Raw genomic sequence first — 8864 nt, 5'->3', positions numbered from 1 at the left:
AGCTCCCCCCACCAGAAATTTCCTGAAAGCTGGCTTGGCTACCTTGGGGAGTTTACAAATTCAAAGACTTACAAAGGCAATGGACCGCATTGTTAAAACTCCCTAGTAAAGTGTCACCATGATAGCAACTCTGAATATTGTTGGGAATAAGTGAAATGGTGCAGCTACGGGTGCTGAACAGAGGGCCTGAGGACATGGTGACTTATCTTTGCATCTCCCAGGAGTTGATATTCAGGCTTAAAGCTGCAACTGTTCTCTTGGCTTTGTCCCTGTTAAGAGTCATACTTGAATGACTCTGAGGGCGTTGATCACTCATCTGGTAGGTTTATTCCCCAGTGTTTGTGTTTGCATCCCCCAGCCATCATTTATTGATAGACCACACAAACCTTTTAGTGATGTGTTTCAAATTTGGTTATTTTCCAAAGGTGGCCATGAGGCGTAAACACAGACTCCATGGAAGAATTTTTACTTTCCTTCTGGTCATCTAAGACTCATCTTACTTTCTCAGCCTATTCCAAATTTATTCTTTTAACCGAAAACCGCAGACTGTGCCATTTCTCCCATTTTTTTCCGAGGACACAAGGGATAGTCATACTTGACTGTGCTCTGGTCTTACTCCTGGCTCTGTGCTAAAATTTCACATCTAGTGGGTCTCTGGGGACCATAAAAGACTGCAAGAACTGAACTGAGTCCTTTTTGTTTGCAGAGCAAATGCCCTGTCAGCTATACTCTTCCTCTGACCCTAGCCCACTCATCATCAGGCCCATGCAATTTCTCCTCTGATGGGCTTTATAAACCTGGATAAGTTTGTATTTTGGAGAGTCTTGTCTATTCACCCTTTTTCCTGTCTCTAACTTCCCGTTCTTTCCCATTCCATCCTTCAACCCCCAGCCACTCCCAAAAACAACCACTGTTGGCAGCATCTCAAAATTCAGAACTTTTATTAACAACCAATTAACTGTGATTCATCTCTTTACTTTGAAAAAATATATTAGAATAAATAAAAGGTGTATGGCATGTCAGTGTTTGCCTAGGAAAAACATCTGGTACCTCAAGTGGAACCTACCATTCCAGCTACTCCCATTACGTAGCCATAGTAGAGAGAGATGTCCATCTCTTTTCCCTCTCAATAAAGTACTGCACTTTCCCCCAAAAAGGGGTGTTTGGCAGGCTTCTCACGCTCCTGCAGAGCCTTCTTTTTCATAGCCTCACGCTCTGGTCTCTGCTCTTTGGTGATGGGCTTTGACATGTGTGGTTCAGGAACATTGGGCTTTCTCCATGGAATCGGTTGGAAATGGAAATCTTGGAAAAGAAACTGACTCTGACATTTGGGTGGCAACTGTCGCTTGTTCACAGAGACTGGAGGAGGTTCACGCTGGAGAGAAGTGCCAGGTGCTGTTGTAGGGAGCAGGTCTAGAAGCTGTGGGGAGTCGAATAGGTCGGCTACTAGGGTTCTGCAAACCTGGTCGAGATGGGTTGGTTGAAATGGACTTAGCAGGTTTGGCAGAACCCGAGAAAAATGCAGTGGTTGACTGGGAAGAATTGGCAGTAGTTGGCTGTTCTGCATTGGTAGAGCCAGGCTTGGCATGGTAAGCTGCAGCAGGACCATGTGAGGACACAGATTGTCTTCTCAGAGGAACAGGTCGAGCTTGCAGATTCTCCATGGTAAGAAAAGGCAAAGGTACCAATTTGACCTTCCCAGGATGTGCAGCTCACACTTTGCTCGAGATGAGCGTTTTTCAGCACTGCTACTTGGTTTGTTGTCTTTGACCTGAGTTTTCTCAAGGCCTGTGTAGCACCTAGCCATCCTGTGTAGCACCTAGCCATAGCTTGACTGCTGAGGATATCTTGACATCTTTAGGCTTCTTTGAGTACTCAGGACCTGGGAGGAAGAGATTCCAAGTTTTGGATCACTCTCCTTCCCCAGAGCATGAAAAACTTGTACAGAATCCAGCATGTGAATGCCTAGGGAGCAGCGGGGCTTTTTAACTGCCTCTTGGAAAAGCTAAGGTTGAGTTTCCTTGCGTTTCATCTTGCCAATGGTTGGGTTTTCTTCTGCCTTGACCTTGTTCCCTGGCTGCTTACATTCGTTAGCTTTCTTAGAGTTTTCTCTAGTGTTTTTTATCTTCACCTGGCCATGGCTCTTTGTCTTGCTGATACTCCTGGAGGCAGCTTTGTGAGGTTTGCTGTTAGTTTTGGCTGTGGCCACAGGACACCTATCACTGACTGCAGCATTACGAAAAATCCCCGCTCCGCTTAGCATGCTTTCTCGGATGTATGGCTGGATTTTGGCCTTGGGTTCTCCCTCCAGAGGTTCAGAAGCCTCCTTTTTGTTGTTCTGTTTTCATGGGAGGTCCCCTAAGTTCCACCTGAGTTTTCTTGCAACTGCTTCAGAGTGATGGTGTCAGTGGTGTTCATTACCTGTAGATCTTTGCATTGATCTAAGTCTACTGGGATCTGGTAGGTCTCCAGAGGTTTTGAAAGCCCAGTTTTCATCTAATCAAAATTCTTAACATTTTGTTCCTGAGTTGGAGTTGGGGTCAGCGCCAGGTTACTTTGGCTGGAGATATTATGGGAACTTCCTGAAGCTCAGGTGCTGGATTACTCTCAGGTCTTTGAATCCAGCTACTGGAAGATGTGGGCAATTCGGAAATTTGTGTCAGACCAAATGTCTGACCTGAAGGTTGTGATGCCTGGGAAGTCTCCATCCCCAGGAAATTCATCACTAAAAAGAACCATGGAAGAAATCAGTGCCTGCGATATGAGATATTCGGTCCACAAAACTGGTGGTGCAACAACAGTGCACCTACCCGCAATTGGCAAGACATTGTTACTGGCTATTCTAAGGAAAATGGACAAGACCCTGTGCTCGAGGATTGGAGGTAAATGTTGTAGTTCTTACTGTTTGTCATGTAGTGCTATTGATTTTTGGTTTTCTTTGTATTTGAGAGAGTTTCTGTTTAAATTGAATTGAAAAATAAGAGACTTGGGACAGAGGGAAAGTACATTTGGTAAGGCAATGGCCCTGCGCACAGCTGACCTCAGTTTGATCTTTCGTATCACCTATGATCTCCTAAGCATCTTCAGCAGTGATCCCCAGCACAGATCCAGGAGTAATCCCTGAGCACTTCGGTCTATGAGACAGAATCAACGTCCTCCAAACAAAATGTTTTTTTAAAAAAATTATAGATTTTCAAACTAATAAATGCCATACAGAGCGTAGTATTGTAATGTATTGTACTCTCAATTTATTCACTTTCATGGAAAAATAAAAGGGCGTTAATATCATAGAATAAGACTATGAATGAAGCACTACTTCAGCATGATATTTGTGCTGAAGTACAGATTCTAGGTTTCATGATTTGAGTCAGAATCTCTGAACCACAAGTGTATTCAGAACCTTGCTGTTCTGAATGGAAGGGAAAGTTAAAGTGGTACAATTACAATAAGAGTTCTGAAACTTCTTAAGAAAATAACAAAATACTAGTTTAAGACACGTATTTTACTTTTAGTGTGGTAATTCTTGAGGACTGCTTAAATAGAACAGTGAAAAATGTGGCATTCCCTGCCACAGAGGCAGAGTTGGAAGGGGGTTATGGTGGTGGGAGGAATACTGGGAACCGTGGTGCTGGAGAATGGGCACTGGTGGAGGGATAAGTACTCCATCATTGTATAAATGAAACCAAACACAATAATTTTAAGTCTACAACTGTCCCTCATGATGTTTAACTAATAAAAATTAAAAAATAAATGAAATAACTAGGGAAAAATGTGGCATTCTTTTGTGTGCTCCTGAAGTTTCATTATATGAAACCTAGATGTCCATTTACTATCATACCTTCCAATCTCCATTAGGTGCTCTTATGTTGAGTGTGAAAATAACATGCTGTAATATGAGTGAGGGGAGTAAACATAAACTGAGTTTATTTAAGTTCTTTTCATAAACTTAAAAATCTCAGTGTATATGAATACCACCTGTCTACGGACAGTTTTCCTCTTTTTTGACCCCAGTTTTTGAATTTTCTTTCCCTTCTCTCAGTTCTACTCACCTTGATAACTCGATTCTGTGATGGGTTGAGCAGACAGAGAGAAGTCGATTCCAGGGGAAGGGCGGGTATTTGGTTATTTGGCGGCTGGACCTCCTTCAGAACCATAAATATTTCTCTAGATGAGTTGCTGTAAGCTTGGGGGGCAGAGCCATTTTGACCTATGTATGACATGGTGTCATAAGACTGCAGGCATGAAAGGAGAGTTACCAGAGTGCCTTGATGATTGTAATACACCTGACTTCGTTCCTGGTAGGGAAGTGACAGGCTTCCTCTCTGATGTGGAACCAGAGGTGGTGTTCTCTCAACAAGACTGACAGAAAGTTATGGGTACACAGACACCGTGTTGTTGGTATCTAGGATTTTCTCATAGCGAGCTGCCATAGACATGGAAGAGACAGCAGTGTCTTGCTCAAGGACAGTCACAGTAAAGTCTCCCATGGAAGACCTCTCTTCAGCACTTCCTGCAATATCCCATTCCAAAACACTCTGGTCGGAAGTAGCTGAGGTGGATATATGACTCTGGTGAAACACTCCAGATAGCATTTTTGTGCTGAAATGTTGGTAAAGATAGGCACTACCAATCAGTGGTTGGAAAGAGGTGCCAGAGGCTGAGGGCAGGAGCCAAGTAAAACTACCAGCTGGAGCAGATACACTGGAGTATTTGCAGACACTTCCTAGTACGGAAGCTGCATCATTCACCATGGGAAGAAAAAGCTGCAGAGTATGTGCAGTTCCCAATACAGATGGATTTTGAAAATTTTCTGTAAGGAACAAGACGGTGATGAAAAAAATCTGTGAGACTAATAATCTCCTTCAACGCTGAGAGGAACAATATGAACTTAAATTTCAGGCCATCGAGATGCTTCTAGTAACAACAGTCAACTGAATTTCCAAAATTCCAACAATTTGGGGTGATTCAAAGATGGGAACATTTTGGCACTTTGTGTATTTGGTATCGTGTTCCCACAGTGAACACAGAACTGTAGAAGAACCAGGTGATCATGTCTGTACCTGGATTTCTTGCTTAGAGATAGTTTCTCCTTACCCTAGAATTGCCTGTAGCTTGCTATCCTATTGACTACTATGCTATTTCCGAGAATGGAAGCTTTTTCAAACTAGGAAGTCTAAGAGAATGGGAAACATTCTCTGGACAAGAAGAAACCTCAGGCCCAGATATGGCAAAGAGATTTCCTATATTCCAATAATTTTTATTGGGCGGGGCGTGGGGTAGTGTAGAGTTTGGACCAATAACTGATAGTGATCTTGGGTTCTTCCTGGCTCTGCACTCTGGAGTGACCCCTTAGAACATTCGGGAGTGTGTATGCCGTGAAAGAGATTCAATTGGATTGGTTGTGTACAAGGCAAGTGCCTTATCCCCTCCCGTACTATCTCTCTCTGTCCCTTAATAATTTCCAGGTTACACATACTAAAGCATGTGTTCTTTTGGCCAGGACCCTGCATGATCACTACAAGGCCAGACACCGGAAGAACGATACCTTACATTAATATCAGCATTTGGGGTCTTTACAACTATTACCATTGTAATCATTAGGTTTCCATTTGACTTGTGTCATGAATACCTGTTACTTTCGGTTCATATACGACTTAATCTTGTTGATGCACTGAAGGTTACCCTCATTTTTGATCCACTTCAAAAATGACTACTTGAGTTTTTCCCAAGAAATGTTTTTGGATGGAAAACTTTATTTAAACTCTGTGCCTTACTTTGTTTATCTACAATGTAGTTACTAATAATTCTGAGAATAATAATGCATACATGAATATAATTTTTCTATTTCATGTGATTTACATAGGAGGAAGTGTAAAGAAAACATCATGAAAAATATGTATCACAGAACTGAAAAATAAGTATATAGACATTAATGAAATCTGGTCTCTGTAGCAAGCAGCATAGTACAGTAAGTTATGTTAGAGAAGACCCAAGATTAAGCCCTGAAAAAACAGTGTATGTGATTCCAAACAAAACCAAATAAAACAGTACAATAAGGTTATTAATAAATTGTTCCACATATACAATAAGAAGACAGTATTATATTTTAGAAAAAACTGCTAGCCAAAAAATGGAATAGAAGGTGATTTTTGAGTGCACACTTTACCACTCGATTAAAGAGAAAGGATTTACCAGTAACTACATAACAAAAAGAAAATAGGAGTAAACGTGGTTGTATTTCATAGACAAGAAAAGTTTTAAATTAGTAAAATACAGAAAGAAACTTCGAAAGTACAAAAAATTATTCTCATCAGTACATTTGAATATTAACCAGAAAACAACACGTGTTAAACATAGCATAGGATTTCACTTGATCACACAAGAAACAGAAAAGACCATTTAAAAACTGATCACAAAATATTGCAAATTTACTTTCAACCCCTACATTAGAATTATATTTATCAACCAGGAAAACGTTCTTCTCAATGTTTAATAAATGAGCAACAAAATCCAATAAATTATCTTTAATGTAGGAAAAATCATAATTCACAAATATGACAAAAATGTGTAATTAGACATGTGAGGCTTGATTTTTCTATTTCCTCTTAGGATCTAAAAACAGATGTTAACTATTATCAAAATACTCTCATGTTAGGAAGAAAAAGTCACATGAAATAATATTTGTAAAGATTACGAGCAGCTTTAACCTGGAACCTACTTACCACACAAATGAATCAAATCTCCTGATTCAAGTTAGAATATACCATTTTTTTTATTTTAACAGACAGCGCGTACATGTACTTAAAAACCAGAACGTAATAAAAACATTGAAGATTCTGTGTCTTCCACCTTCCTAGATGAGCACTATTATCTATTCATGGGAAGCATCATTTCTGAAGGATGTTTATACTCAAATTGTCAAGTACCAAGTACTGTGTTCTAAGAGATAATAAGGAAAAAAGACAGCAAGGATGGCTTTCTGAGAAACTGCTTTTCCTACTGGTACCCTATTCAAGGCATAGTATCCTTTCTAGTCCAGGCATTTATTGAAGTAAATTGCTTGGACTTGCTCTCAGTGTATTTATCTCAGCATATTTAATATATATTCTTTCTCTTTTGATTTTAAATCTTTGGTTCTCTTCAACATTCTTTCCAAACTTTTCCCCCTTCCTTGATACTTGACGTCCCTGTTCTTTCTTTCTTTCTTTCTTTCTTTCTTTCTTTCTTTCTTTCTTTCTTTCTTTCTTTCTTCTTTCTTTCATTCCAATTTTATTGTCCCTCATATCGTCTTGGTTTCGATAGGTCAATGTTTGATGAAAGTGATCCCAAATTTTCTTACCTTTGAGGGCTTGTCTCCCGACCGCTCAGCACTCCACACCTTCCCCATGCCCCATATTTTCTTATTACCTGGTTTAAATAGAAAACTCAAAGGTTAATGATTATTACTTTGTAATAACACTATATTTAAAATACTGAAGTACAAATACAAGTGGAGAGACCATTACAGAGAACTCATGCGAGTATATATTGACAGTTTTCCACAGCATCTATATTTTCTGTTTCTGTAAAAATATTGTCTCTGATTTACTTGTTTTCAATGGATATCATGTAAAATTCACTATGAAAAGGAAAAAGAAACACAGAGAATCAACACTCATATATATATGTGTGTGTGTGTGTGTGTGTGTGTGTGTGTGTGTGTGTGTGTGTGTGAAAGAAAGTAGACATCCACGACATTGGCAATTATCGGCCAATCTGCCTATTGTCTGTCATCTACAAACTATTCACTCGAGTCATCCTGAATAGGATTATCAGAACACTAGATGAAGGACAACCATGTGAACAAGCTGGATTCCGAGAAGTATTCAGTACCATCGACCATATCCACACAATAACCAAGCTCATTGAGGTATCTCGGGATTTCAAGATGCTGCTCTGTCTAATGTTCATCGATTTAAAGAAGGCCTTTGATTCTGTTGAGACAGAAGCGGTCATGGAAGCCCTAGCCAATCAGGGCATACAAACTCAATACATCAGGATCCTTCGTGAGCTCTATTGCGGATTCACTACAAAGATCTCACCATTCTACAAAGAAGTAATCATCCATATCAAGAGAGGGGTTTGGCAGGGTGATACCATTTCACCAAAACTCTTCAGTGCCACCCTCGAGAACATCATGCGACGACTGGAATGGGAAAACATGGGAGTGAAAATAGATGGTCGGCAACTACACCACCTCTGCTTTGCTGATGACATCGTTCTAATAACACCAAACATCAACCAAGCAGCACAAATGCTGAACGACTTTGACCGTGAACGTAGAAAGGTCGGACTACAGCTGAATCTTACGAAGACAATGTTTATGAGAAACAGCCTTGTTCCTGACGCTCCATTTGCTCTCAACAGAACCACCATCTCCGAATGCAACAGTTATATATACCTAGGTCAAGAAATCAACATGATGAATGAGCTGGCACCTGAGTTGGGCAGGAGGAAGAGAGCGGCTTGGAATGCCTTCAAGGGCATTGAAGAAATAACTAAAAGGACAAAGAACCTCCAGCTACGAGCACATATCTTTGATTCCACTATTCTTCCCACATTAACATATGCCTCAGAGACCTGGACCCTATGAAAACAGGATGAGAACACCATTCGGGTCTCTCAAAGAGGAATCGAAAGAACTATGCTTGGAATATCACGATTCACTCAAATGAGAGATAGAATCCGGAGTTCTGATCTTCGTCAACGCTCAAGAATCAGGGATGCTGTCTCATTTGCCAAGACATCAAAAATCAGATGGGCTGGACACGTAATGAGGTTTACAGACAACCGATGGACTAGAGCCATTTCTGATTGGATTCCAC

The sequence above is a fragment of the Sorex fumeus genome, unplaced genomic scaffold (assembly GCF_029834395.1).
Source record: "Sorex fumeus unplaced genomic scaffold, SorFum_2.1 ptg000054l, whole genome shotgun sequence".
In the NCBI taxonomy this organism is placed as follows: Eukaryota; Metazoa; Chordata; class Mammalia; order Eulipotyphla; family Soricidae; genus Sorex; species Sorex fumeus.
The sequence above is the reverse complement of the archived record's forward strand: the minus strand, read 5'-3'. Positions refer to the sequence as shown.